Source organism: Cibotium barometz, chromosome 19 (assembly GCF_041138505.1).
Source record: "Cibotium barometz isolate CiBa-2024 chromosome 19, ASM4113850v1, whole genome shotgun sequence".
NCBI lineage: Eukaryota > Viridiplantae > Streptophyta > Polypodiopsida > Cyatheales > Cibotiaceae > Cibotium > Cibotium barometz.
This window is the reverse complement of record NC_141064.1, coordinates 22488906-22501473: the sequence shown is the minus strand read 5'-3', so window position 1 is coordinate 22501473 and position 12568 is coordinate 22488906. Positions and strand designations below refer to the sequence as shown.

General features: G+C 41.7%; 1 protein-coding gene across 3 annotated transcripts in view; it reads left to right on the top strand.

The window, feature by feature from the left end:
- Window positions 1–5074: 5074 nt before the first annotated feature.
- Window positions 5075–12568, top strand: part of LOC147628356 (E3 ubiquitin-protein ligase At3g02290-like) — a 110534-nt gene continuing 103040 nt past the window's right edge. For 2 of the 3 annotated variants that reach the window (XM_086813445.1, XM_086813444.1), the window contains exon 1: window positions 5082–5473. The gene's annotated coding sequence lies outside the window, so the exon portion shown is untranslated. Of the gene's footprint in view, window positions 5474–12568 lie in introns of all 3 variants that reach the window. The other variant, XM_086813446.1, reaches the window with a different exon arrangement.

Genomic DNA, 12568 nt, shown 5'->3' with positions numbered 1-12568 from the left:
TTTTACAAGGCTTGCATAGGCCATATGTTATTACAAGCACTAGCGACCTTCTCATTTATCTTCTTCTATATGCATAGCAGGATCTATACGTGATACGTTTGCAAGTACATGGTTTCTCCTTCATCCTTCACTTACAACCAAATAAAGGAGGAAATGTGAAAGGCATTTTATATTTGTGCGGACCCCCTTAGAATGCCATCACTTACAAGGTGCTCAAAAATATTACAATGAGATTTTTTACAACATCACATTTGCCATAAAAGATAGAAAAATAAAGGGTTTGTCGATGAAGAAACACCTTATCAAGAAGGTTTTTGCCAATGAAGATTATCAAGGTAATTTTTGGTACAACTCTGGGGGTTATCACCTTCACCCCTATTGCTATGTGATAACATAGTGAGGGCGATGGATGGGCTAGCACAACCACATTAGGAAGTTGCACATTTGCAGCTCGAAGGCAAGACCAAATGAAACTTGTTTCGGTATAGGCTAAGGTGACGTCTTGACTTGAATACGTAACACTTATTACTTCTTCTCCTTTGTTAGCCAATTTGGTTCTTCAATAGGGTAGTGAACTTCCATTCCAAGTACCTTAAAAAGTTTGATTTCAAAGAATCCTCTCTAAATTACTTAGGATGTTCTTAGCCTTTGTCTAAACATATCCACTAATTTCAATAAGAAATAAAGAATCATTTACAAGTACATGGGATAGATCTGACACATCCTTTTCAAAGTAAGGTGTCATGGAATAACATTATGCATCCAAGTGTATGGATTTATAAGCTACTTTGCCCTTGTTGCAAAAACATATACCTTGGAGTCCACTACCCAAATGCATGGATTTACAAGCTATTTTACCTTTCAAAGTAAGGTGTCATGGAATAACATTATGCATCCAAGTGCATGGATTTATAAGCTACTTTACCCTTGTTGCAAAAACATATACCTTGGAGTCCACTACCCAAATGCATGGATTTATAAGCTACTTTACCCTTGTTGCAAAAACATATACCTTGGAGTCCACTACCCAAATGCATGGATTTACAAGCTATTTTACCTTGGAGCTAGCTTGCTAAATTTATCATTACGCTTTACCCTTACTTTCAAGGACTCCATCTCATCTTTCTTGAACACTTATGAACTTCTACTCTTGTTGTGGGTAAGTGATTTTAATGATCTTGAGCCATATGAAAACATTTATTTGTCTCTTCCGAGCAAATGCCACATGAAAACATTTATTTGTCTATTGTTGGGTAAAGTTCTTTAATAATCTTGACCCAATATGAAAACATTTATTTGTCTATTGTTGGGTAAAGTTCTTTAATAATCTTGACCCACATGAAAACATTTATTTATCTATTGTTGGGTAAAGTTCTTTAATAATCTTGACCCACATGAAAACATTGATTTATCTCTTCTAGACAAATTCCACACACAACTCCTAAATGGTTGCAATTTAGTTAAAAGTTCTAACTCCTCGAGTTCTTTTTTGTACCTAGCCTTTGATCTATGCTAGTGCAGAGCTCTAGGGATAGACTATAAGCTAGCTGATAAAAAAACCACACATCTTTTAATCACACAACACTTATATATTCTCATAGTACCACTGACACATACACAATATTATACATGAATCTTCTCATTCTTCCAGGTAGGGCATGACATGCATAGAGGAGATATACTGATAGTCTTTAGGTTTTTAGCATTGTATAAACACAAATATATATTGAGTGGAAAACTATATACTACATAAAATATATTTATTTATATAATTATTCTGACTCATCAATAGGACCACCATATACTACACTAAATAATCCAGTCGATAAAGCCATGGAGATGTTACACCTATTCTTCTTCTCAAAATTAATATAAATAAGCACATATCCAATGGATTAAAAGTAGTAGGAAAGTAGCATGCTTTCTTTTTCTAAGAAATGTTACAGTGATAAATTACAGATAAATATAAAAAAGAAATCATTGCTAGCCATTGGAAAATTTAAGACAAGAGAATTTGTTATATTTTCATAATCAAAATATGAGGAAAAAATAAAATTCCACTTCTTGATTAAGGGATGAGTAACACAACTTTTCTCAAGAGGCATAAATTGAAGATAAAACTTTTCGTAAAGCAAAAGGATTAGAATATTTAGCCAATAGATATGTCAAACGTTTTTACTAAAGGGGGCAACACTCGGTGCCATGGTGACTACCACTTATTGTTTTGGTCCCAATTTAGGATTAGGACCAAAACAATAAGAGGGTAACACTCAATGTCACGATGACTAACCACTCACCACTTTATCAATTCGGAATCGCCAACAACTACTTTGGACTACTACTACAACCAAGCATAAACTTAACTTCAATGCTCTCGGAAACATCAAGACTTGTAAGAAACATGATGTCCATGTTCATCCTCATCCACTTGCTCCAATAGATTAAGTATTGATTCTAAAAAATAATCATAAGTATGAGAAACTTTCAAGAGCATACAAATGGTCACATGTGCAGGAACAAATGCAAAGAATATATCTTCTTCCAAAAAGTGCAGGTACTCTAATCCTTTTCAAGAAATAAACTCATAGTGCTCAAAGTTTTTTTTCCTTTCCAAAACTCATAACTCTTCTTGCACAAAAATAATAGTGCACTCTATTCTTGTTATATTTTCATCAAAAATCATGAACTACATCTAACTTTGTACCCCATGGTTATTGACAGCAACCATGCTATTGTTCACTTAAATGTGCTCTTTCCCCTCCTTTTAGCTTAACTCAAATAGAATTACTCCCTTTATCCTTCTAAGGTCAATGGTAAATACATATAATAAAATATTAGATCCATTTGTTTTTGATTTTCTCAAAAATAGTGGGGCCTTATAAGAACATACTCTCACCCTCTCTTATTATTATTATTATTTTGATATTTTGAAACCTCAATGGGTTTGTGGTGTTGTGATGGCTTTGTAACATATCCTATGCTTCACGATTGTGGAGATATATTAAACCATGGCTAGTACACAATCTTCCATGCTAGTGACAAGAGAATATGCATCCCTTCATTTCCAATCTTGGACAAGGTTGGGATAGTAGGTGATACAAGAGGTTTCCTTGTGCATCTATAAATAATGGGGAATGAGCATTAATACTAATAATAGTGTCCTGAAGCTCATAGAAGAATAAGATAACATTGAATTTAAACTTCCATAGAGAATAGTTGGTGTCTTTTAGCTTTCTATTGGTAGAAAATGGTGGTGGGTGGGGTCTTGAGGAAGAAGCTATCTTTCTTAAAGTTATGTTGTGTGTATGTAAGCGAAGTAGTATGATCTTTGATAGTGCAAAAAATTAAACTTAAAGATGCCAAAAATAAAGAACAATAATGTACTTAATGTAATATGTGCTCATGTGAAGGTAGATGTGATGGGTTATCTAGAGTTGCTAAGTCAGAGGTTGTATGCTAATAGAAGCTAGGATGTAAACTCACAGCAGTGAAAATTGATAAATCGTATAGAGAACTTCATGGAAGGCAAGTTATAGACTATAGTTAGATGGGCAACCTTCTCTTCTCTAATCTTGCTCTTAATTAGACCTAGATTTTAATTGGGAGAGGCTATTTAAGAGACTTTTTTTGGGAAGTCTACAGAGGTGCTATGAAAGTCATGAAATGTATATGTATATGTGTGTGTGGTACACTCTTCTATGGGATATTGTGTAGATGGATAGGTGTTGGTGGTCTTTTATTAAGATGGTCATCTTGAAAGTCATGAAATGTATATGTATATGTGTGTGTGGTACACTCTTCTATGGGATATTGTGTAGATGGATAGGTGTTGGTGGTCTTTTATTAAGATGGTCATGTGTTAAATGTTTTAATGATGATACAACTCATAGTTGTGAGGGACGTGTGTGTATTATTTGAGAGACTTTTTTTGGTAGACTCAACTTTAGGGTCCTTCCACTAGATGATTTTGCCAACTTTGAAGGACTCAACTTTAGGGTCCATCCACTAGATGCTTTTGCCAACTTGGAAGGACTCAACTTTAGGGTAGATGCTTTTGCCAACTTGGAAGTACCCGAAGGGCAAATTGTGATCAGTTAGTCCTTCACTTGGACCAAACCAAACCATTGCATGTTGTCACAAAAAGCATGCCTGAGTGATCTTGCCATGGACATGAAGCTTGCATTATGGGTATGAGCATAGGTACGATTCTTGCTCATAGAAGTGGGCAGAGCATGCTCTTCATAAGCACTTAGACATCCTCTATAAGCAGTGAAAATAAATGGTTGTTTTTATTACCAAGTGCAACATAGGTTTGCATTTTCTTGAGGTGGTTGATGCATTCCTTGGTTGAGGTGGAGACATTGAACGATAACCCACTTTTTGTTTGATGACATTAAGTGTGTTGCAGTTCACAAGGTGTGTAAACATGAAGCCCGTCTATTTGTATTGATCCTGATAATGTATATACCTAGCTATTTAGAGAGGGTTTCAAGCCCCCTCTTATGCCATCTTTGTGTGACCTTATATTTTTCACAATGTCACCCTATAAAAGGAAAACGAAGTGGTCTAGTCTATAAGTTTGGAGTGACAATCCAATTTATACATTCAGAGTGATTGTCTATCCTATACTCAATGTGAAGGATCATCATTTAATGGGTCTAGGTAGAGTCACCTTGTGGCAAATAAGTCCTTTAAGCTTGATCTATGCGTTGACAACATAGTCACCGAGTTGAATGTGAGCCATGAAAGGCAAACTCTTCAAGTCCGCTTCATATCATAGCTTTTGTCAGTGCCTCTGATAAGATCCAATGCATGGCATGAGGGGGCATCTTCATTATGGTCATGAATGATAGACCTTAGGCATTAGTGGAACTCAATCACAATGACCCGGCAGCAATGGTTATTAACCTCTTTTGAACGTTGCACATTGATGTGTAAGGAGCCTTAGAAAATGGGCAGGATGAGACTTGGTAGAAATGGCGAGGTCTCTAGGTTAGGTACCTACCGAGATAGAGACATTGGTGGGAGAGAGTCAAGGAATAAACATCCCCCCTCCCCCCAAAAAAAGAAAAGAAAAAAGAAATGATAGCATTGGACTAAAGAGAGAGCAAGGGCTACACAACGAGAGAGAGAAAGAGAGATGCCAAGGCCTGCTTGCAAAGTGGAATTCTACCCATTTTCGTAGGAGGGCCGATCAGGGAAGAATTCCGAGAGTTGGAGGAGGGAAGGGGAGGCGGAGGGGGCCGTCTAACCATCCCTTTTTGACCCGCTTGTCGATCGACGCTTAACAGAAAGAAAGGATTGCCTCGGGAGAAAGCTCTTCAATCTGCGAGGAGTAGGAGCACCGATACCGCAAACTGTAATGCATTGTTGGATCCTTCATCGGAACTAGCACATCAGATGCTAGGATTCTTACCCAGGAATTGATTGATCTAAGACGCCCGCGTGCAGTTTGCCGCCTCTCAACAAGCAGGTCTGTGCCGGCTCCTTTCCGTTGCACTTCTCATTTTCCATCGCCTCTTCTTTCTATCTCAACGCTCGTTTTTGCCATGCTATTCAAGACTTTTTCAGAACATTGATTAGTTGTCTGTCATCATTGCATCTAGTGACACATATGAGGGAACTCTTGAAAGGCATGTCATCAACTCTGTGGAGAGAGAGAGAGTTTTCTATTAACGTGTGCAGAAGGCCACAATGGCCTACGAGACCCAGTACATAAATGAAGACCATAAAGGTCTTATGCCAAATCTGTGGTCTGAGAGAGAGAGAGAGAGAGAGAGAGAGAGAGAGAGAGAGGGGTCTTAAAAGACTGAATATGCATTTTAGACTCCATCAGAAGTTGCATGTTTTTACATAAGCAACGAATGAAACTTAAAGATTAGCTGGGGGCGGATGTGGCTGGTTCACTGTGCCCCTGAAGGATGTGTGCGAAGTGCAAGGAAGGCGCAGAATCTGGATTGTGCAACACCCCTTAAGGATGTGAAAGAAAAGTCTGGCCATTCGAGGGACACGTATGCTGTTTCTCTGCCTTGCAGGTTCTCTATGAGTTAGCTCCAGCATGCCATTTGTGCAATTATCGTTCTTATAGTTGTGGAATAGATCACGGTTTTGGGCAGTCAGTGGGCAGTAGACTGAAGAGCTTGGCTTGGTACTTGTCTAGCCTGTGCTAGGGGGTGCTCCTAGAGGAGCTATGGCTAGTTGGTGAGCTAGCTAGTTCTCCTAATATTGGCACAAATGCCCATGTACAAACTCACTGGTTTGAAGTTCATGTATGGGCACCCAGGTGAGGGCAAAGGACGAAAGAACCTGATGTGCGAGAGATCAAAGCAAATCAACACAGCATGAAATGGATGAATGAATATATGTATAATGGTGAATGTAATCCAGTACAAGAGGGCCTTTGTGTGAGATACTAATGAAGTGCCCTGAGGAAGTAGACCGGCAATGAAGCAAGGACGAAGTTGGGGCAAGAGGCACGGTTGGTGACGAAGGCTCGTGTCGATGGCACTCCGAGGAGTGTAGAGGGCTATGAACGCAGGGCTGCTGCTGAATGGATGCTGAGCAGGGCGTGCAAAACGCAATATTGTTGTTGACGGAGGTACAGGGTGCTATGCACAAGGCAGGCCGGGAATAGGGCACACTCACGTGTGAAGCAGGGTTGTTGAAACAAGTGTTTGCAAGTACAGATTGGTACCGTTACTTCCTCCGGTGCAGATCCACGAGCTGATTTTGGTAAGCTTTGCATCTGTTCATCTATCTCTCTTTCTATTGCCTTATGTTTGTTGCAGATTTGAGCTATCTGGCCCCTTGTGAGAGGAGGGGTATGGCAGATTGAAAAGGGTGGAGACAGAGATTGAACAGTGAATGTATGTATGAGCTGAAATGTTGAATCATGTGCTTGAGATATGCCAGATGTAAGCTCATGGCTGCCCTGCTTAATGGTCTTGGCTGATCAGAGGGAGGCATAGAGTGTTGCTTTGAGACACAGATCTGTGTGTGTGAATCCTCTGTGCTAAGAGGTATTGTGGGCTGTCAGATTGGACATACAGGTGTAATCTCTTGGCTGATTTTGTTGTACTCAGCCTTTCATACTTTTGAAATTGAATAAAGAAATACCGCAAGGGGCGCCAAGCTTTGGGGCCAATAGGTGTCGCTTTGTTTTTAGATTTGGGCACTCTAGCTCCAATCTATTCTGTTTTCATATCTAGACTACAAGTGGACGGGTGACTGCTAGTCCAACGCACTTTGGTTTCTACCAGAGGCCGGTTTCAAGGTTCCGTTGCCGGGACCAATCATCAACTTTCTGAAGGGGGTGAGCTCGTGGTTGCCTCGAAGAAAGCCATCGCTAAAAAATTCAGTAAACATGTCTGATACAGAGGATGAGTACTTCTATCATGAAGAGGAAGAGCAAGAGACTTCTCCTGAGAGAGATGTATCTGAGGATATTCATGCAGGAGAACAGGCTGCAGATGTTGAGCAATATGAGGATGTAACACAGCCAGAAGATGTACATGGTAAAGAGGATGATGATGCTTGGTTCAAAGATCGTCTGGCTAGTGTTATGGATGTATTTATGCAGCTCACTCAGAGTGAGAGATTTGCTGAATTTATGAGATCCCGCACAGAGCCCGAGAAAAAGAAGAAGAAGGTTCGTTCTAAGAACCTTCCACGGGGTCATAGTGGTGCCATCCCACAGGATCCATCTCTTGGCCAGTTTCCGAACATACAGCATGCTTATGGTGCAAACTCACAGAGTTCCTTCTTTGGACAGCCATCAATTCCTCAGCAGAACATGCATCCAGGTTATTTTGGTGGTGGCTCGGTGTTCCAATCTATGACTGGGGGTTACCCTCAGAGAGACATGGGTATGCACGGGCCTTTTGGAGCTAATTTTCAGCCTGGTATGCAGGGGAATATGTATGGTGGTATGCAGTCCGGTATGCAAGGAAATATGTTTGGAGGCATGCAACCTGGAATGCAAGGCAATATGTATGGTGGTATGCAGCCAGGTATGCATAATGGAATGTTTGGAAACATGGCTGGAATGTATGGTATGCCTGGTGTGGGAATGGGAAATGTTGACCCGATGATGGGCATGAATGTTGGGGGCAACAATCTTGCGAAGCCACTTCCATATGATAATCTAACACCTATGGGAAAGGCGAAGGATTACAAGGAAGAGGGAGCTGCAGTGAAGTTTGATACATTCAGTGGAGCCAAAGATAAATTGAAAGCACTTACCTTTTTACAGCAATTTGATGCTGCTTTTTCTGGTGGGAATTACACAGAGTCCTCTAAGGTGAGGAAAGCTGCCACTTTTCTCAAGGGCAATGCTTTGCAGTGGTGGTCTACTCTTCTTTTGCAGGACATAGCACCCACTACTTGGGTACAATTTAAACAGGTCTTTTCTTCCGTATGGCTCACATCTACATTTGAAGTGGATGTTATGACTGCATGGCACAAGTTGGATGCTTCAAAGTGTGAGAATTTGGAAGATTATAACAAGAAGTTTTGGGAAGCTTTACTCCCAGTGACTTCTTATCGTGCAGTGCCATTGTCTGAGGAGGTAGAGAAGTATTGTTGTGGGCTGCCCAAGGAGGTGCGAGATTATTGTATCAAGACAAGAGTAACGAACATGTCACAGATGATTGAAAATGCTATGACAGCTAATGCGTTACTCACTGGAGGATCATCTGGGTTTAAAGGCAATAAGAATTTGAGCAAGAAAGCTGAAAAATCTGGGCATGCTTCTCGTGATGCTAAAGGGTCTTCAGAGACGAAGTATAAGAAGTTGCCAATGCCCAAGAGGACTTCTGAGGAAAGACAGGCTTTGAGAGATGCTCGGAAATGTTTTAACTATACTGAAGAGGGGCATATGTCATTCAATTGTCCCAAGAGAAAGTCCCAAAAGGACTCTGACAATAAAGGAGAGCCCAAGTCAAAGAAACCAAAACCTTCTGCAGGGCTAGTTCCAGATCTCGTTGGGGAACAGCCAGGTGGTGAAGAGACAGAGTTGTGCAGGGCATGGGGCAAAGTGAGAGATCAAAATGCCTTGATATTCTTTGACACAGGTGCTAGAGCCAACTTTATTTCACCAGATTTGGCGAGATGGAGCTCCACAGTTTTTAGTCGCATTGACTTGAAAAGCGGGTACCATCAGATACGTATTAGACCCGAGGATGTGCATAAGACAGCATTTCGAACCACGTTTGGGTTGTATGAGTTTTTGGTTATGCCCTTGCTGCCATGGTTGGGAGGTGAGTTAGGCCTGCACCCCCTTGCTTGTTTGTTGTTCGTTTGTTTGCAGGATTTGAGTTTCGAACCGAGATCGATCACGAGGGGATTCGTGGGGATTTGACAGAAGGCCCCCAAACCTGTTGGCATAACATGAAAATTGACAAGAGCTTTAACATTAAAGACCTCTTATCTCCAGGTCTTTGACCATTCCAAGACACTTCACTCTTTGATGATTTGCTAGCCTGATCTTGAAGCCTGAATTTCTTGCTATGGTCAAGCCAAACTGCTCCATACATGAATGCCCCTCCATCAAGATATGCTTCCCCCAAATTCTTATCTTTGTACCATGTTACATGCACTGAGGATGATCGTGATAACGCGCAACAAACAGGGCCTTCTTTATACCTTTATGTGGTGAGAATATGTAGCATCAACTTTAGAGAACAGGGAGAGAGTAGAGAATGTAGAATGTAGAAGAAGACACTGGATTGGGTCCCAATACGCATTGAAGCCCCCCCCCCCCCGCCCCCCCTGCAAGCAAGAGTATTTGCTTATATTATTCTTTGGAGAAATGCTGTACAATGCTGAGTACAAATGATATGAATGCCCAATGCAAGGACGAGGAGGCCCAAATGTCGGTGGAGTATCCAGCTATCTTGAGGCTCTGCTGAAGACACTCCTTGGCCACTGATGCAAGTCGAGATGACTAAAGGACTGCACATATGCTGGCTGAGATGTAAGGGAATCTTCCTTGTTGCCTGGAGATGAGTAGGATGCTGCAAACTGAAGTTGTATCTGCTGAATACCTGAATATGCATTGTGGGAATAAGGCCATGCCTTTTATACCCCCTCAAACAGCAGTTGGCTGCCTCTAGGAGGCTGTCGACTGAAGCAAGAAGTCCCACGACTGAAGAAATACCAGTCGGCTGCAAGAAAATACCCTCACGACTTCAAGATGCCAGTCAGACAGCATAAAATGCTGGTCAGGTATAATATTCCCTGTCGGCTGGTCATTAAATGCTCACGATTGTGCATGTGCATAGTCGGCTGCCCACCAATACCTGGTCGGGTGCTGCTCAATTGTGAGGCAAGGCCTTGGCTGCCTTTGCAAGGCTAGCCAAGTTGAGGCTGCCTTGGGGTTGGCCTTAGGGCTAGCCCCCTACTATGTGGATGCACCTACAATGCTCTACATGCATCTAAAGCTTAGGCTGACACATACATGCTCCTGAATGATCCTTTCTCCAAGTGGGTTAAGAGGACTGACAATTGACTGACCCCTAAAGCTTAGAGACTGACCTATGTAGCTCGTGCTTGACTGTCCTTGGATTGAGGGCTCACAATGGGGTCACGGCGTACGACAAATAATCCTAGAAAAGGTTCTATTTCTGTACAAATGCTGCACTGAAGATCATGCCAGTGTGTCACTGTGTACCCTAGTACAGGGTGCAGGTGACATTCTCTCTTGCTTAACTTGGCGGCAGGTTCAGAGCTTCTAAGTAGTTCGCCAACAAGTGGGGGTACTCCTGAAAGAACTCTTCATCAAGCCAAATTGCTTCATGGGTTCCGTGGTCCTTAAACTTGTCGTATTCTTCGACCGGATCTATGCTTCCATCTGTGGAGGAGAATCTGTTCTGGGGCTATAACTTCAACTTCGTCAATCATATCTAGTTGTTGCTCTTTTGAGATATCGTGTAATGTTGGACGTACATATGGCTTTAACCAAGAAACATGAAAGACATTGTGCATAGTCCAACTTTGCGGCAACTTTAACTTTAAAGAGACATCACTTAACTTTTGAATGATTGAAAATGGGCCGAAACTTCAGAATGAGAGTTTAGGACAATGCTTGCCCACTTGCTTTAGCCGTTGTTTCATGATGCGGAGATATACCCAATCCACTTCCTTAAAGTGGACATCTCGCCTGGATTTGTTGGCTTTCCGGGTATATGCTTCTTGAGCCTTGGCAAGGCGTTCCTTAACTGACTCCTTGATTTCCGAGAATGTCTCAGTTGTTTTATTGGCCTTAAGAGATGGTGACACCTGTCTCGTCAAAAGAGAGGAGAACCGGTGACCAAATGCTGCCTCATACAGCGTCCGGCCAATACTTGATGAGTGAGTATCTTTAGGATTGCCCGCACCAAAGGAAGATATTGTTCCCATTTCGATTGCTGGTCATGGCAGTATGATTTAAGAACGTCAAAGGCTAATTGATTGTAAATTTCTTTTTGGCCATCTGTTTGAGGATGGAATGTGCTGGGCAATTGCAACTTAGTCCCAAAATTATCAAACAATGCTCTCCAAAAGTGGAATGTAAATTTTGGATCTCTATCTAATGTGATAGTCCGTGGCAAACCACCAATGGGGTACCAAAACCGAATGAATAAGCGTGCTATGTCCTCGGTTGTGGCTGTTTGCTTGCATGGAATGAGCATGCAAAACTTACTGAATCTATCAACAATGGTCATTACACTGTGTGTTTCTAGATCCAGCTGAGGCAGGAAGAGGGTCTACGAAGTTCATACTGATGTCATGAAAGGGTCCCTTAGGAATAGGCAAAGGCTGTAGCAATCCTTCTTGTTTGGTATGAGGAACTTTCACCTTCTGACATATCTAGCATGATTGGACATGTTGGTAGACATCCCGACACATCTTAGGTCAATAGAATGACCTCTCTAACTTCTTCAAGGTACTGTTGATACCCCTATGACCCCCAACCAGAGAATCATGGACATCATGGAGAAGGACTTGACACTTGTCTTTGAGTATACAAAGGAGGTTCTTGAAAAACAACCAACCATCCTGTATATTGTAATGGCGTGGTTCAGAGCTGAGGGCCAACTAATATTGAGTCCCGAACTCTGTCGAATCTGGATACTGTGTCTTCATACTGTCTAAGTCTTTGCCTTGAATTTCAAGCACAGTGGACTCTTGCAATGTTTGAATAGTGCCCTTGCGACTAAGAGCATCGGCAACGGGATTATTCTTGCCCGGAATGTATTCAATCATTCCCCCAAACTATTGGAACAATTGATTCCATCGGGACTGCTTGTCACTCCATTGAGTACTAGGCATGGTTTGCAACCATTTGAGTGCCTGGTGATCCGTCTTAACTGTGAAGTCCCTCCTGTAAACGAAGTGCTTCCAATGTTTAAGAGCGGTCATCACCCCCAAGAGCTCTTTGTCATACACCGAATAATTCTTCTCGGCGTTATTCAACTTGCGGCTATAACGAGCCACTGGCCTACCGTCTTGCTATAAAACAGCTCCAATGGCAAGATTACTGGCATTGGTAATCACCTCGAAAGGATCATCCCATGATGCCAACTTCAAA